A 13,505-nucleotide genomic window follows, 5' to 3' on the forward strand; every position below is an offset into this window, starting at 1 on the left:
TAAATTATTATATTATCATGATATTATCATGTATGAATATCTCTTAATATGATATATATACATTAAATGTCTTTACAACGATAATCGTTACATATATGTCTCGTTTAAAAATCATTAAGTTAGTAGTCTTGTTTTTACATATGTAGTTCATTGTTAATATACTTAATGATATGTTTACTTATCAGAGTATCATGTTAACTATATATATATCCATATATATGTCATCATATAGTTTTTACAAGTTTTAACGTTCGTGAATCACCGGTCAACTTGGGTGGTCAATTGTCTATATGAAACATATTTCAATTAATCAAGTCTTAACAAGTTTGATTGCTTAACATGTTGGAAACATTTAATCATGTAAATAATAATCTCAATTAATATATATAAACATGGAAAAGTTCGGGTCACTACAGTACCTACCAGTTAAATAAATTTCGTCCCGAAATTTTAAGCTGTTGAAGGTGTTGACGAATCTTCTGGAAATAGATGCGGGTATTTCTTCTTCATCTAATCTTCAAGCTCCCAGGTGAACTCGGGTCCTCTACGAGCATTCCATCGAACCTTAACAATTGGTATATTGTTTTGCTTAAGTCTTTTAACCTCACGATCCATTATTTCGACGGGTTCTTCGATGAATTGAAGTTTTTCGTTGATTTGGATTTCATCTAGCGGAATAGTGAGATCTTCTTTAGCAAAACATTTCTTCAAATTCTAGACGTGGAAAGTGTTATGTACAGCCACGAGTTGTTAAGGTAACTCAAGTCGGTAAGCTACTGGTCCGACACGATCAATAATCTTGAATGGTCCAATATACCTTGGATTTAATTTTCCTCGTTTACCAAATCGAACAACGCCTTTCCAAGGTGCAACTTTAAGCATGACCATCTCTCCAATTTCAAATTCTATATCTTTTCTTTTAATGTCAGCGTAGCTCTTTTGTCGACTTTGGGCGGTTTTCAACCGTTGTTGAATTTGGATGATCTTCTCGGTAGTTTCTTGTATAATCTCTGGACCCGTAATCTGTCTATCCCCCACTTCATTCCAAAAAATTGGTGACCTGCACTTTCTACCATAAAGTGCTTCAAACGGCGCCATCTCAATGCTTGAATGGTAGCTGTTGTTGTAGGAAAATTCTGCTAACGGTAGATGTCGATCCCAACTGTTTCCGAAATCAATAACACATGCTCGTAGCATGTCTTCAAGCGTTTGTATCGTCCTTTCGCTCTGCCCATCAGTTTGTGGATGATAGGAAGTACTCATGTCTAGACGTGTTCCTAATGCTTGCTGTAATGTCTGCCAGAATCTTGAAATAAATCTGCCATCCCTATCAGAGATAATAGAGATTGGTATTCCATGTCTGGAGACGACTTCCTTCAAATACAGTCGTGCTAACTTCTCCATCTTGTCATCTTCTCTTATTGGCAGGAAGTGTGCTAATTTGGTGAGACGATCAACTATTACCCAAATAGTATCAAAACCACTTGCAGTCCTTGGCAATTTAGTGATGAAATCCATGGTAATGTTTTCCCATTTCCATTCAGGGATTTCGGATTGTTGAAGTAGACCTGATGATTTCTGATGCTCTGCTTTGACCTTAGAACACGTCAAACATTCTCCTACGTATTTAGCAACATCGGCTTTCATACCCGGCCACCAAAAATGTTTCTTGAGATCCTTGTACATCTTCCCCGTTCTAGGATGTATTGAGTATCTGGTTTTATGAGCTTCTCTAAGTACCATTTCTCTCATATCTCCAAATTTTGGTACCCAAATCCTTTCAGCCCTATACCGGGTTCCGGCTTCCCGAATATTAAGATGCTTCTCCGATCCTTTGGGTATTTCATCCTTTAAATTTCCCTCTTTTAAAACTCCTTGTTGCGCCTCCTTTATTTGAATAGTAAGGTTATTATGAATCATTATATTCATAGATTTTACTCGAATAGGTTCTCTGTCCTTCCTGCTCAAGGCATCGGCTACCACATTTGCCTTCCCCGAGTGGTAACGAATCTCAAAGTCGTAATCATTCAATAATTCAATCCACCTACGCTGCCTCATATTCAGTTGTTTCTGATTAAATATGTGTTGAAGACTTTTGTGGTCGGTATATATAATACTTTTGACCCAATATAAGTAGTGCCTCCAAGTCTTTAATGCAAAAACAACCGCGCCTAATTCCAAATCATGCGTCATATAATTTTGTTCGTGAATCTTCAATTGTCTAGACGCATAAGCAATCACCTTCGTTCGTTGCATTAATACACAACCGAGACCTTGCTTTGATGCGTCACAATAAATCAGAAAATCATCATTCCCTTCAGGCAATGACAATATAGGTGCCGTAGTTAGCTTTTTCTTCAATAACTGAAACGCTTTCTCTTGTTCATCATTCCATTCAAATTTCTTCCCTTTATGCGTTAATGCAGTCAAGGGTTTTGCTATTCTGGAAAAGTCTTGGATGAACCTTCTGTAGTAACCAGCTAGTCCTAAAAACTGGCGTATGTGTTTCGGAGTTTTCGGGGTTTCCCACTTTTCAACAGTTTCTATCTTTGCCGGATCCACCTTAATACCTTCTTTGTTCACTATGTGACCGAGGAATTGAACTTCTTCCAACCAAAATGCACACTTTGAAAACTTAGCGTACAATTCTTCCTTCCTCAATACTTCTAACACCTTTCTCAAATGTTCACCGTGTTCTTGGTCATTCTTTGAGTAAATAAGTATGTCATCAATGAAAACAATGAGAAACTTGTCAAGGTATGGTCCACACACTCGGTTCATAAGGTCCATGAACACAGCTGGTGCATTAGTTAAACCAAACGGCATGACCATAAACTCGTAATGACCGTAACGTGTTCTGAAAGCAGTCTTTGGAATATCATCTTCTTTCACCCGCATTTGATGATACCCGGAACGTAAGTCAATCTTTGAATAAACAGACGAGCCTTGTAGTTGATCAAATAAGTTGTCGATTCTCGGTAGTGGGTAGCGGTTCTTGATGGTAAGTTTGTTCAAATCTCGGTAGTTGATACACAACCTGAATGTACCATCTTTCTTCTTGACAAACAAAACGGGAGCTCCCCACGGTGATGTGCTTGGTCGAATGAAACCATGTTCTAAAAGTTCTTGTAATTGGCTTTGCAGTTCTTTCATCTCGCTGGGTGCGAGTCTGTAAGGAGCACGAGCTATTGGTGCAGCTCCTGGTACAAGATCTATTTGAAATTCAACGAATCGAAGTGGGGGTAATCCCGGTAATTCTTTCAGAAATACATCGGGAAATTCTTTTGCAATGGGAACATCATTGATGCTCTTTTCTTCAGTTTGTACTTTCTTGACGTGTGCTAGAACAGCATAGCAACCTTTTCTTATTAGTTTTTATGCCTTCAAATTACTAATAAGATGTAGCTTCATGTTGCCCTTTTCTCCGTACACCATTAAGGGTTTTCCTTTTTCTCGTATAATGCGAATTGCATTTTTGTAACAAACGATCTCTGCTTTCACTTCTTTCAACCAGTCCATACCGATTATCACATCAAAACTTCCTAACTCTACTGGTATCAAATCAATCTTAAATGTTTCGCTAACCAGTTTAATTTCTCGATTCCGACACATATTATCTGCTGAAATTAATTTACCATTTGCTAATTCGAGTAAAAATTTACTATCCAAAGGCGTCAATGGACAACTTAATTTAGCACAAAAATCTCTACTCATATAGCTTCTATCCGCACCCGAATCAAATAAAACGTAAGCAGATTTATTGTCAATAAGAAATGTACCCGTAACAAGCTCCGGGTCTTCCTGTGCCTCTGCCGCATTAATATTGAAAACTCTTCCGCGGCCTTGTCCATTCGTGTTCTCCTGGTTTGGGCAATTTCTAATAATGTGGCCCGGTTTTCCACATATATAACAAACTACATTGGCATAACTTGCTCCGACACTACTTGCTCTGCCATTACTCGTTCCGACACCATTTGTTCCTTTCGTTCTATTAACCCCTGGTCCGTAGACCTCACACTTCGCCGCGCTATGACCATTTCTTTTACACTTGTTGCAAAATTTGGTGCAGAACCCCGAGTGATACTTTTCACACCTTTGGCATAGCTGCTTCTGATTGTTGTTGTTGTTGCGGTTATTATTGTTGTTGGGATGATTGTTGTAGTTGCTGTTGTTGTTGTTGTTGTTGTTGTTGGGCCGTTTGTTGTAGTTGCGATTGATGTTGCGATTGTAGGGATAATTGTTGCGATTATTGTTGTAATTGCTGTTGTTGTTGTATTGGTGATTCTTATCACCGTTTTCCTCCCACTTTCTTTTGACTTGCTTCACATTGGCCTCTTCAGCAGTCTGTTCTTTAATTCTTTCTTCAATCTGGTTCACTAGTTTGTGAGCCATTCTACATGCCTGTTGTATGGAGGCGGGCTCGTGTGAACTTATATCTTCTTGGATTCTTTCCAGTAATCCTTTCACAAACGCGTCGATCTTCTCTTCCTCATCTTCGAATGCTCCCGGACACAATAGGCACAATTCTGTGAATCGTCTTTCGTACGTGGTAATATCAAATCCTTGGGTTCGTAACCCTCTAAGTTCTGTCTTGAGCTTATTGACCTCGGTTCTGGGACGGTACTTCTCGTTCATCAAGTGCTTGAATGCTGACCACGGTAGTGCGTACGCATCGTCTTGTCCCACTTGCTCTAGATAGGTATTCCACCATGTTAACGCAGAACCTGTGAAGGTATGCGTAGCGTACTTCACTTTGTCCTCTTCAGTACACTTACTTATGGAAAACACCGATTCGACCTTCTCGGTCCACCGTTTCAATCCGATCGGTCCTTCGGTTCCATCAAATTCCAAAGGTTTGCAAATTCTTTGTAGGTGCATCCTACACGATTTCCTGTACTGCTAGATCCAAGGTTATTGTTGGTATGTAGCGCAGCCTGTACTAAGACTATGTTTGAAGCTAGAAAAGTACGGAATTCCTCTTCATTCATATTCACGGTGTGTCGAGTAGTCGGTGCCATTTCCTTCAAAATAGTCAAATGGAACAAGTTAATCATACAGAATATTAAGAGTAATTAATAGTATTTCGTAGCATAATATGAACTCATTTATAAAAGCTTTTTCTTCATATTAGCGTTTTATAAGTTTAAATTCGGGTAGTACCTACCCGTTAAGTTCATACTTAGTAGCTAATATACAATTTAACTACTACAATTCTATATGAAAAACTGATTATAATAATATTTCGCGTTCAAACTTTTACACAATATTTTACAAACTTACAATACCGCTTATTTTACATATAGCATGAAATATAGCACACAATAAATTTGATACAAGATGGTTGTGAAGATAATTCTAGCTAGTACACAAGTCGTTCAGCAAAGGCAATAAAGACACGTAATTCATACGTCCAGAAACAAGTCATGCATTCTAGTTTTACTAGGATTACTTCCCATCCTTGGTCTTGTGGAACATAACCGTTATGGCCGTTGATAAGACAGCGTGTTGTAATGTCGTCAAAGGGACGAGGGTTACGTAATGTCCAACAGTCCCGTAACAATCTAAAAACCTCATTTCTTACCCCAATTACCGACTCCGTCACTTGTGGGAACGTTTTGTTTAATAGTTGTAGCCCGATGTTCTTGTTCTCACTTTGGTGAGAAGCGAACATTACTAATCCGTAAGCATAACATGCTTCTTTATGTTGCATGTTAGCCGCTTTTTCTAAATCACGAAGTCCAATATTCGGATATATTGAGTCAAAATAATTTCTTAACCCATTGCGTAAAATAGCATTTGGGTTCCCCGCAATATATGCGTCAAAGTAAACACATCGTAACTTATGGATTTCCTAATGTGATATCCCCCATCTTTCGAATGAAAGCCTTTTATAAACCAAGGCATTCTTGGAACATTCTTCGAATGTCTTACAAACTGATCTCGCCTTAAATAGTTGTGCCGAAGAATTCTGACCGACTCTAGACAATATTGGGTTGTCTATCCATTTTGTGTTTTTATACTGTAAAATAGACAAGAGATAGATTCATAAAAAAAATACTTATTAATACAAGCAATTTTTACATATATCATAAAGCATAAGCACACTATATTACATACATTACACCACACGAATACAACTATCTTATTCCGACTCGCTTGTTTCTTCTTCTTCGGTTTTGGATCGTTCTGCCAAGTTTCTAGGGATATATGATGTTCCCCTAATATGAGCCGTCGTTTTCCACATTGGTTTAGAAAAACCTGGTGGTTTAGAGGTTCCCGGGTCATTGTTACAACTTAAAGACTTCGGGGGTTGACGATACATATAAAGTTCATCGGGGTTGGAATTAGATTTCTCTATTTTTATGCCCTTTCCCTTATTATTTTCTTTTGCCTTTTTAAATTCAGTTGGGGTAATTTCTATAACATCATCGGAATTCTCGTCGGAATCCGATTCATCGGAGAATTGGTAATCCTCCTAATATTTTGCTTCCTTGGCGGAAACACCATTGACCATAATTAACCTTGGTCGGTTGGTTGAGGATTTTCTTTTACTTAACCGTTTTATTATTTCCCCCACCGGTTCTATTTCTTCATCCGGTTCCGATTCTTCTTCCAGTTCCGATTCTTCTTCAGGTTCCGACTCTTCTTCCGGTTCCTCTTCGGGAACTTGTGAATCAGTCTACGAATCATTTCAATTTACATTTGACTCTTCATTATTATTAGGTGAGTCAATGAGACTTGTTCTAGAGGTAGACATCTATCACATAATATCAAACGCGTTAAGAGATTAATATATCACATAATATTCACATGTTATATAGTTTCCAACAAAATTTGTTAAGCAATCATTTTTCGAGTAAACACGGTCGAAGTCCAGACTCACTAATGCATCCTAACAAACTCGATAAGACACACTAATGCAAAATTCTGGTTCTCTAAGACCAACGCTCGGATACCAACTGAAATGTCCCGTTCTTATTGATTAAAAACGTTCCATATTAATTGATTTCGTTGCGAGGTTTTGACCTCTATATGAGACGTTTTTCAAAGGCTGCATTCATTTTAAAACAAACCATAACCTTTATTTCATCAATAAAGGTTTAAAAAGCTTTACGTAGATTATCAAATAATGATAATCTAAAATATCCTGTTTACACACGACCATTACATAATGGTTTACAATACAAATATGTTACAACAAAATAAGTTTCTTGAATGCAGTTTTTACACAATATCATACAAGCATGGACTCCAAACCTCGTCCTTATTTAAGTATGCGACAGCGGAAGCTCTTAATAATCACCTGAGAATAAACATGCTTAAAACGTCAACAAAAATGTTGGTGAGTTATAGGTTTAACCTATATATATCAAATCATAATAATAGACCACAAGATTTCATATTTCAATACACATCCCATACATAGAGATAAAAATCATTCATATGGTGAACACCTGGTAACCGACATTAACAAGATGCATATATAAGAATATCCCCATCATTCCGGGACACCCTTCAGATATGATATAAATTTCGAAGTACTAAAGCATCCGGTACTTTGGATGGGGTTTGTTAGGCCCAATAGATCTATCTTTAGGATTTGCGTCAATTAGGGTGTCTGTTCCCTAATTCTTAGATTACCAGACTTAATAAAAAGGGGCATATTCGATTTCGATAATTCAACCATAGAATGCAGTTTCACGTACTTGTGTCTATTTTGTAAATCATTTATAAAACCTGCATGTATTCTCATCCCAAAAATATTAGATTTTAAAAGTGGGACTATAACTCACTTTCACAGATTTTTACTTCGTCGGGAAGTAAGACTTGGCCACTGGTTAATTCACGAACCTATAACAATATATACATATTGTAGTGACCCGAACTTTTCCATGTTTATATATATTAATTGAGATTGATGTTTACATGATTAAATGTTTCCAACATGTTAAGCAATCAAACTTGTTAAGACTTGATTAATTGAAATAGGTTTCATATAGACAATTGACCACCCAAGTTGACCGGTGATTCACGAACGTTAAAACTTGTAAAAAAACTATATGATGACATATATATGGTTATATATATAGTTAAAATGATATTATGATAAGTAAACATATCATTAATTATATTAACAATGAACTACATATGTAAAAACAAGACTACTAACTTAATGATTTTGAAACGAGACATATATGTAACGTTTATCGTTGTAACGACATTTAATGTATATATATCATATTAAGAGATATTCGTACATCATAATATCATGATAATATAATAATTTAAAATCTCTTTTGTTATTATAAACATTGGGTTAACAACATTTAACAAGATCGTTAACCTAAAGGTTTCAAAACAACACTTACATGTAACGACTAACGATGACTTAACGACTCAGTTAAAATGTATATACATGTAGTGTTTTAATATGTATTTATACACTTTTGAAAGACTTCAATACACTTATCAAAATACTTCTACTTAACAAAAATGCTTACAATTACATTCTCGTTCAGTTTCATCAACAATTCTACTCGTATGCACCCGTATTCGTACTCGTACAATACACAGCTTTTAGATGTATGTACTATTGGTATATACACTCCAATGATCAGCTCTTAGCAGCCCATGTGAGTCACCTAACACATGTGGGAACCATCATTTGGCAACTAGCATGAAATATCTCATAAGATTACAAAAATATGAGTAATCATTCATGACTTATTTACATGAAAACAAAATTACATATCCTTTATATCTAATCCATACACCAACGACCAAAAACACCTACAAACACTTTCATTCTTCAATTTTCTTCATCTAATTGAACTCTCTCAAGTTCTATCTTCAAGTTCTAAGTGTTCTTCATAAATTCCAAAAGTTCTAGTTTCATAAAATCAAGAATACTTTCAAGTTTGCTAGCTCACTTCCAATCTTGTAAGGTGATCATCCAACCTCAAGAAATCTTTGTTTCTTACAGTAGGTTATCATTCTAATACCAGGTAATAATCATATTCAAACTTTGGTTCAATTTCTATAACTATAACAATCTTATTTCAAATGATGATCTTACTTGAACTTGTTTTCGTGTCATGATTTTGCTTCAAGAACTTTGAGCCATCCAAGGATCCATTGAAGCTAGATCCATTTTTCTCTTTTCCAGTAGGTTCATCCAAGGAACTTAAGGTAGTAATGATGTTCATAACATCATTCGATTCATACATATAAAGCTATCTTATTCGAAGGTTTAAACTTGTAATCACTAGAACATAGTTTAGTTAATTCTAAACTTGTTCGCAAACAAAAGTTAATCCTTCTAACTTGACTTTTAAAATCAACTAAACACATGTTCTATATCTATATGATATGCTAACTTAATGATTTAAAACCTGGAAACACGAAAAACACCGTAAAACCGGATTTACGCCGTCGTAGTAACACCGCGGGCTGTTTTGGGTTAGTTAATTAAAAACTATGATAAACTTTGATTTAAAAGTTGTTATTCTGAGAAAATGATTTTTATTATGAACATGAAACTATATCCAAAAATTATGGTTAAACTCAAAGTGGAAGTATGTTTTCTAAAATGGTCATCTAGACGTCGTTCTTTCGACTGAAATGACTACCTTTACAAAAACGACTTGTAACTTATTTTTCCGACTAGAAACCTATACTTTTTTTGTTTTGATTCATAAAATAGAGTTCAATATGAAACCATAGCAATTTGATTCACTCAAAACGGATTTAAAATGAAGAAGTTATGGGTAAAACAAGATTGGATAATTTTTCTCATTTTAGCTACGTGAAAATTGGTAACAAATCTATTCCAACCATAACTTAATCAACTTGTATTATATATTATGTAATCTTGAGATACCATAGACACGTATACAATGTTTCGACCTATCATGTCGACACATCTATATATATTTCGGAACAACCATAGACACTCTATATGTGAATGTTGGAGTTAGCTATACAGGGTTGAGGTTGATTCCAAAATATATATAGTTTGAGTTGTGATCAATACTGAGATACGTATACACTGGGTCGTGGATTGATTCAAGATAATATTTATCTATTTATTTCTGTACATCTAACTGTGGACAACTAGTTGTAGGTTACTAACGAGGACAGCTGACTTAATAAACTTAAAACATCAAAATATATTAAAAGTGTTGTAAATATATTTTGAACATACTTTGATATATATGTATATATTGTTATAGGTTCGTGAATCAACCAGTGGCCAAGTCTTACTTCCCGACGAAGTAAAAAATCTGTGAAAGTGAGTTATAGTCCCACTTTTAAAATCTAATATTTTTGGGATGAGAATACATGCAGGTTTTATAAATGATTTACAAAATAGACACAAGTACGTGAAACTACATTCTATGGTTGAATTATCGAAATCGAATATGCCCCTTTTTATTAAGTCTGGTAATCTAAGAATTAGGGAACAGACACCCTAATTGACGCGAATCCTAAAGATAGATCTATTGGGCCTAACAAACCCCATCCAAAGTACCGGATGCTTTAGTACTTCGAAATTTATATCATATCCGAAGGGTGTCCCGGAATGATGGGGATATTCTTATATATGCATCTTGTTATTGTCGGTTACCAGGTGTTCACCATATGAATGATTTTTATCTCTATGTATGGGATGTGTATTGAAATATGAAATCTTGTGGTCTATTGTTACGATTTGATATATATAGGTTAAACCTATAACTCACCAACATTTTTGTTGACGTTTTAAGCATGTTTATTCTCAGGTGATTATTAAGAGCTTCCGCTGTCGCATACTTAAATAAGGACAAGATTTGGAGTCCATGCTTGTATGATATTGTGTAAAAACTGCATTCAAGAAACTTATTTTGTTGTAACATATTTGTATTGTAAACCATTATGTAATGGTCGTGTGTAAACAGGATATATTAGATTATCATTATTTGATAATCTACGTAAAGCTTTTTAAACCTTTATTGATGAAATAAAGGTTATGGTTTGTTTAAAAATGAATGCAGTCTTTGAAAAACGTCTCATATAGAGGTCAAAACCTCGCAACGAAATCAATTAATATGGAACGTTTTTAATCAATAAGAACGGGACATTTCAGTTGGTATCCGAGCGTTGGTCTTAGAGAACCAGAAAATTTGCATTAGTGTGTCTTATCGAGTTTGTTAGGATGCATTAGTGAGTCTGGACTTCGACCGTGTTTTCTTTAAAAATGATTGCTTAACATTTTTGTTGGAAACTATATATTTTTAACATATGAATATTATGTGATATATTAATCTCTTAACGTGTTTGATATTATGTGATAGATGTCTACCTCTAGAACAAGTCCCATTGACTCACCTAATAATAATGAAGAGTCAAATGTAAATTGGAATAATTTGTGGACTGATTCACAAGTTCCCGAAGAGGAACCGGAAGAAGAGTCGGAACCGGAAGAAGAATCGGAACCGGAAGAAGAATCGGAACCGGATGAAGAAATAGAACCGGTGGGGGAAATAATAAAACGGTTAAGTAAAAGAAAATCCTCAACCAACCGACCAAAGTTAATTATGGTCAATGGTGTTTCCGCCAAGGAAGCAAAATATTGGGAGGATTACCAATTCTCCGATGAATCGGATTCCGACGAGAATTCCGATGATGTTATAGAAATTACCCCAACTGAATTTAAAAAGGCAAAAGAAAATAATAAGGGAAAGGGCATAAAAATAGAGAAATCTAATTCCAACCCCGATGAACTTTATATGTATCGTCAACCCCCGAAGTCCTTAAGTTGTAACAATGACCCGGGAACCTCTAAACCACCAGGTTTTTCTAAACCAATGTGGACAACGACGGTTCGTATTAGGGGAACATCATATATCCCTAGAAACTTGGCAAAACGAACCAAAACCGAAGAAGAAGAAACGAGCGAGTCGGAATAAGATAGTTGTATTCGTGTGGTGTAATATATGGAATATAGTGTTCTTATGCTTTATGATATATGTAAAAATTGCTTGTATTAATAAGTATTTTTTTTATGAATCTAACTCTTGTCTATTTTACAGTTTAAAAATACAAAATGGATAGACAACCCAATATTTTAAGAGACCTACCCGGAGACATGATTGATGAAATCTTGTCTAGAGTCGGCCAGAATTCTTCGGCACAACTATTTAAGGCGAGATCAGTTTGTAAGACATTCGAAGAACGTTCCAAGAATGTCTTGGTTTATAAGAGACTTTCGTTTGAAAGATGGGGGATATCACATTGGGAAACCCATAAGTTACGATGTGTTTACTTTGACGCATATATTGCGGGGAACCCAAATGCTATTTTACGCAACGGGTTAAGAAATTATTTTGACTCAATATATCCGAATATTGGACTTCGTGATTTAGAAAAAGCGGCTAACATGCAACATAAAGAAGCATGTTATGCTTACGGATTAGTAATGTTCGCTTCTCACCAAAGTGAGAACAAGAACATCGGGCTACAACTATTAAACAAAACGTTTCCACAAGTGACGGAGTCGGTAATTGGGGTAAGAAATGAGGTTTTTAGATTATTACGGGACTGTTGGACATTACGTAACCCTCGTCCCTTTGATGACGTTACAACACGCTGTCTTATCAACGGCCATAACGGTTATGTTGCACAAGACCAAGGATGGGAAGTAGTCCTAGTAAAACCAGAATGCATGACTTGTTTCTGGACGTATGAATTACGTGTATTTATTGCCTTTGCTGAACGACTTGTGTACTAGCTAGAATTGTCTTCACAACTATCTTGTATCAAAGTTATTGTGTGCTATATTTCATGCTTTATGTAAAATAAGCGGTATTGTAAGTTTGTAAAATATTGTATAAAAGTTTGAACGCGAAATATTATTATAATCAGTTTTTCATATAGAATTGTAGTAGTTGAATTGTATATTAGCTACTAAGTATGAACTTAACGGGTAGGTACTACCCGAATTTAAACTTATAAAACGCTAATATGAAGAAAAAGCTTTTATAAATGAGTTCATATTATGCTACGAAATACTATTAACTACTCTTAATATTCTGTATGATTAACTTGTTCCATTTAACTATTTTGAAGGAAATGGCACCGACTACTCGACACACCGTGAATATGAATGAAGAGGAATTCCGTACTTTTCTAGCTTCAAACATAGCCGCAGTACAGGCTGCGCTACATACCAACAATAACCTTGGATCTAGCAGTACAGGAAATCGTGTAGGATGCACCTACAAAGAATTCACTGCCTGCAAACCTTTGGAATTTGATGGAACCGAAGGACCGATCGGATTGAAACGGTGGACCGAGAAGGTTGAATCGGTGTTTGCCATAAGTAAGTGTACTGAAGAGGACAAAGTGAAGTACGCTACGCATACCTTCACAGGTTCTGCGTTAACATGGTGGAATACCTATCTAGAGCAAGTGGGACAAGATGATGCGTACGCACTACCGTGGTCAGCATTCAAGCACTTGATGAA

The sequence above is a fragment of the Rutidosis leptorrhynchoides genome, chromosome 5 (genome assembly GCF_046630445.1).
Source record: "Rutidosis leptorrhynchoides isolate AG116_Rl617_1_P2 chromosome 5, CSIRO_AGI_Rlap_v1, whole genome shotgun sequence".
NCBI classification, from domain to species: Eukaryota; Viridiplantae; Streptophyta; class Magnoliopsida; order Asterales; family Asteraceae; genus Rutidosis; species Rutidosis leptorrhynchoides.